This window comes from Notechis scutatus, chromosome Z (genome assembly GCF_049901735.1).
Source record: "Notechis scutatus isolate UNSWTSFEM ecotype Mainland chromosome Z, rNotScu1.2, whole genome shotgun sequence".
Taxonomy (NCBI): Eukaryota; Metazoa; Chordata; class Lepidosauria; order Squamata; family Elapidae; genus Notechis; species Notechis scutatus.
The window spans coordinates 113,160,589-113,166,588 of record NC_142025.1 but is presented as its reverse complement, the minus strand read 5'-3'; positions in this window follow the sequence as shown (position 1 = coordinate 113,166,588).

Genomic DNA, 6,000 nt, shown 5'->3' with positions numbered 1-6,000 from the left:
AGAAGCACTCAACAACGGCGCATCATGAAGACCTGAATCCCCATCAGAAAGTGATGAGGAAGAGGTCAACCGACCCGGTCCGAACGACACCAACAAACCCAACGATTCCCGTGGATTAATGCGCTGGGTTGGGGCAAACCACCCACGATCCGATTGCAAATTCTCGACGACTCTGCCGCTCCTGTGGAAAAGAGGCCACATTGCAAAGGTCTGCAGAAGCAAGCGAGGGTCCAGTCCCAAGCGCAGGGAGAATAACTGCAGCCAGTCTTCGGATTCACACCCACGAATCGGAACCACCCAAACCACCAATGGAACAACCACTCCTACAGAAATAAAGCACCTGCTCTTCAATGAGACGGGAAGAGGCACACCAAACCATTACCATTGGCCACGCTACATCCTTAGACGCAAGAAAGATCCGAGTGAAAGTCGCCATAGAGAACCAACCTTATGTGGTGGAAGTCAACTCGGGTCATCCTCTCAATGGTTTCCTGGAAAACCTTCAAGCAATTAATCCCGCCATCCGTCGACAGGACCTCAGCCCCCAAAGGATCATACTCAAGGATTACCAGGGCAACAGAATCCCGGTCACCGGTTCCAGCCAAGTCCAAGTCTCCTTCAAGAACCGTACGCATCACTACCACTGACTGTCGCCGATCGTGATCGCCTAGCTTATTAGGCCTACAATGGTTCACCCCGCCGGGATCATGGTAGCCGGGCGTCCACCGAGCTGGAGAGCAATGACTGGGAGGAGTCTCTCGCCCAAGAATTCCAGGACGTTTTTTCAGGACGGACTAGGCAAGTACAAGGGGACCCCGATATCGCTTAACCTCAACCCTGAAATAGCTCCCATCCGCCTTAAGCCTCGTGCTGGGTGCCTTTTGCACTAAAACCAAAGATCGACGAGCAACTCGAGCAAATTAATAGCCCAGGGCGTTTAGAACCAACCGACCACGCCGCTGGGGAAACCCCAATTGTAACACCCATTAAACCAGATGGATCGTTAAGAATTTGTGGGGATTATCGCCCTTTTGAACCACGCACTTCAGCAAAGTGCTTACCCGGCACCGGTGGTTCAACACCTTCTCCACTCCCTGGGTGGTGGGAAGATATTCGCTAAATTGGATTTGGCACAAGCGTACCAACAGTTGCCCATTGATGTGAAACTGCGGAAGCACAAACTATCGTTACGCATAGAGGCGCTTTTAAATGCAATAGACTCCAATTCGGAGTGAGCGTAGCTCGGGAATTTTCCAAAGTTTAATGGAGAGACTCTTACAAGGCATAAAAGGGGTCGTACCATATTTTGATGATGTGTTAATCGCCGCCCCAAATAGAGACATATTAGAAAAGCGCCTCAGAATGATTCTAAAGAAATTTAAAGACGCTCGGCCTGAAAGTTAAAAAAATAAATGTCAACTGTGTACCGAGAGGGTGGAGTTCCTGGGATACCTTCTCGATAGTCAAGGAATCCACCCCACTGATAACAAGCTAAAAGCGATTAAAAACGCCCAACGCCCAAGAATAGAACAGACCTCCAAGCCTTTCTGGGGCTCCTTAACTTCTAACATTTTCTTGCCCCAGAAGGTGACTGTAGCGGAGCCCTTACACAGACTTCTTGATAAAAGAGCTACCTGGGTCTGGGGACGTCAATAGGAATGCGCCTTCCAACAAGTGAAAGACTTGCTAACCTCCGACGCTGTTTTGATGCAGTACAACGAGACTTTACCCTTAACTATTACTTGTGACGCTTCACCGTTTGGAGTGGGAGCACCTTAAGCCATGTACTACCAAACGGAAACGAAGCACCTATTATGCTTTTTCTCACAAACATTATCAAAGGCCGAAAGGAACTATAGCCAACTCGATAAGGAGGCCCTTGCTGTTGTGTCTGCTGTGAAGCGCTTTCACGAGTATGCGTCTATGGATGAGCATTTACAATAGTTAGAGATCACAAACCATTGCTTGGTATTATAGCGGGGACAAGCCAACCCCCTATATATTATTGCCAAGAATGACTCGTTGGTCTGAGTTCCTAGCTGCCTACAATTACGTGTTGCAACATCGCCCAGGGAAAGCCATTCCCCACGCTGATGCGTTGAGTCGTTCTCCACTTCCGGAAGCCATCGACGACCCAGCTCCAACCCTCACGATGCTCCAAATTGAAACGCTGCACTCGCCGCCACTAACAGCGAGAGACATCGCGATCGAGACAAAACGGGATCCTATCCTGGCACGGGTCCTCAGCTGGGTCGAACAAGGATGGCCAGCCGACCAAATCCACGACAATTTCACACCATTCAAGAATCGGCAGACAGAGCTTTTCTCCCAGAGAGGTTGCGTTCTCTGGGGGGATAGAGTAGTCGTCCCAGAGAGGCTACAACAGACTGTTTTAAAAGTATTACACGAGGGACATCCGGGCATCGTGATGCATGAAGGCGCTCGCATCGAAGCTACACATGGTGGCCGGGCATTGATAAACAAATTGCAGCCTGGGTAACCACGTGCCAGAAGTGCCAAGACGTTAGCAACGCCCCACCTAAAGCGACGCCAACCGAGTGGGAAACCCCTCGAGGTCCGTGGTCCCGTATCCACATTGATTTTGCGGGACCCACCAAAGGACACACGCTTTTATTAACAGTTGACGCCTATTCAAACTGGCTCGAAATCCAAAAGATGAAGACAACCACAACAGAGTCAGTCATTAATAAACTGAATAAATTATTCACAACGCATGGGTTACCAGACGTTTTAGTTTCTGATAACGGGCCCCAGTTCACGGCCCTAGCTTTTGAACAGTATCTAGCGGACCGGGGCATCCGCCACGCACTCACCTCGCCAGCACACCCTGCGGCTAACGGAAGGGCGGAGCGAATGGTACAGTTCATCAAGAAAACCCTACATAAAATGGACTATGGGGACATTGACGACAAGCTCAACCGAATACTCCTGCTCCAACACATCACCCCACACAGCATCACGAATAAGACGCCTGCCGAACTGCTAATGGGGCGGAGACTTCGCTCTCACCTCGACCGCCTCCATCCTTCTTATTCACCAGAAAAACCCTGTGGATCCAGCGGGAAGTGCCGCGAATTCAAGGTAGGCGACTTGGTGCTTGCTAAAAACTTTTCAGGCGACCCATTATGGGTCCCTGCAACTATTACCCAACCCACCGGCCCCAGATCCTACTGCCTACAGACTAATAACGGGAGACTTTGGAAACGCCATATAGATCAACTTCGATCCAGAATGGCACCCACCTCCCATGACTTCCATAATTCACAAACTAAGGGGGGAGGAAATATCAAGGAGGCCGAAAACGGGCTAGATGACGACATAATCACGGGGACCCAGCAACCTAACTGAAGAAACGCGCAACCTGAAGAAGAATCAGGGAGTGGGGTGATATCTCCGCCCAGAAATAGCACGAGGGAAGCAAGCCCACGGGACCCAGAAGTAAGCCTAGGAGACTGGGATAACAACAACGAGAGCCACGCCGAGTCCTCCCACACGGAAACGGAACTAGCCGCACCAGAAACCCTCGATAGCGTTCCACCGGAACCGGACTGCAGACAAAAACCAGTGGAACTGCGGAAATCAAACAGGCAGGTGAAACGACCTGCATATCTACGTGAATATGTTACCGCACCCCTCAAACGGAACCTAGGGGGAGGGTGTTATGAACTAACAAAAAACCATTTAATAAAAAATTATTAACATTATGTTAAGCAGGCTTGAAATCCTGCACTTTGGATTGGCCCTTAGATAGCGAACTGGGATTGATCCTCACGGAGCAACCTGATTGGCTATTAGTTTAACATCTTTCATTGGGCAAAAGTTAAGCATGTGGACACAGGTCATTGGTTAACAGGTCAGTAGCTAGCTCTATAAAAGGGCTACTGCTGCCAAGGGTTTTTGCTCTCTGTTTCTGATTCTTAATAAAGAGTTGAAGTTCACTAAGTCACTGACTCGTCTCAATTACTTGCACCCATGCCCAGAACATAACAGAGAAAGTTCTTGACAGGCTTCAGATTCACTTCCTCTCACTGTGTCTCCTGCACAGTAATAGATTGCCGTGTCCTCTAGTTTGAGGCTGTTCATTTGCAGATACAGATGGCTTTTGGCATTGTCCCTGGAGATGGTGAAGCGGCCCTTGACTTTGTCTGAGTAGGAAGTACTTGAACCAGCAGTTATCCAGGCCACCCATTCCAGTCCTTTCCCTGGAGCTTGTCTCACCCAGTGCATGTCATAGCTGCTGAAGCTGAATCCAGAGGCTTGGCAGGAGAGACGGAGGGACTCCCCAGGTCTTCTCACATCCCCTCCAGACTCCACCAACTGGACCTCAGATTGTACACCTGAAAAGAAGGATTTTTCATTGAGATTTCCTGTATATAAGAACAGAAATTGCAAGGAAACTCTAGATAGAGTGAAACATTACCTGCAAGGAGTACAAGGAAGAACAAACAGTTTAGGCTCAGGATCATTTCTGCCTCTCTCTAATAAATGGACGATATATGACATAAAAGATTTGGGAAAAACTTTGTCTCGGTGGTTGTAAACGGTTGCCTTTTAAATGGGTGTTGTGATTTCATTTACATATTGCTTGAGATAAAAGAGTTCCTCAGAGCAAAATTTTCATAGTTCCCCTTGCACAGGCCCTGCACAGTTGATTTTTAAGCAATATTCCAGCCCAAAGAAAAATGAAGCAGCCATTCTAGAAGAGGACTTGCAAAATTTCATCACTTCTGAAATGTGATTCATAGAAACAAATCATGAAAATAGCAGCACATCTAAGTTCAGGAAAGGTTTCATTTGTTTTTCTCCTGTAATGTGACATTTTGAAGAAACCCAAGGATCATTTTGGTTTTAGATGCTATTTTGTGTGGGGTTTTTTTATCAGTTGTTATTTGCCAGAGTTGATTTCTTAAGATAGACAACATAAAAATTAAAATAAACAGAGGGAGGGAGGGAGGGATGGAAGGAAGGAAGGAAGGAAGGAAGGAAGGAAGGACAGAAAATAATGTAGGGTTGCATTACCACCAAAACTGCTAATAAGAAGGCCAACTCTGGCTACAGAATCCTTTTTGCTCCCTCTAATGATTGGTGTGGAATCAAGAGAAATGGATTCAGGAAAGTATTCAAACTTCATATTGCGGGAAACCAAATGGCTCATTTAAAGTGGAAATTATGTCCTGATTTATATTTTTAAAAAGTTCTGAGAAGTTGTATGCATTTCACATACTCATTTTTTAGTTTCTATTTTGTGTGGTGTTTGTATTGGTTGTTGGCTGCCCAGAGATGATTCCTCCAGATGGGTAGGCAGTGATGGGCAAATAATTTAACAACCAGTTCTCTGCTCGGTTGCTGGGTGGACATGGCCATGGTGGGCATGGCCTAGTTGTTCTCCTGAACCATCCTGGGAGTGAAAAGAGACTGGAGGGCCCATTTTCCACCTCCCTGGGCTTTAGAGGCTCTCCGGAGGGTGGAAATAGGCCCATTTTCACCCTCCATGAGCATCTAAGAGGCCTGTTTTCTATCTCCCTGTGCTCCTGAGGCTGGAAATAGGCCCATTTTGGAGCTTATGCGGGGCCCATTTTCTACCTCTCTGGGAAATATGCATCACCTGCACTTACCTGGGATCTAAAATGGACCACATGCAGACTCTTGGTAGGGGAGGTATGGGGTGGAACAGGTTCAACCTATTGTTTGAATTACCGGTTCAATGAACCGGTTGTAAAATTAACATCCAATTTGTCCAAACTAATACGAACAGGCTGAAGCCCATCCTGTGGGTAGGCATTCAAATTTAAATAATAAGACTACTGCTACCAATACTAATAGCATTAATCCCAATGCTACTGTGGGTACTCTCTCTATGGATCGAGAGATATAAATATAGCACTTTGTATTCCCAGAATAACTCAGTTTGTTCTATTTTTAGCCGAGGACATCTGTTGTCAACTCAGACATGTCTTCACAGTGCAGTATGAAGCCTCT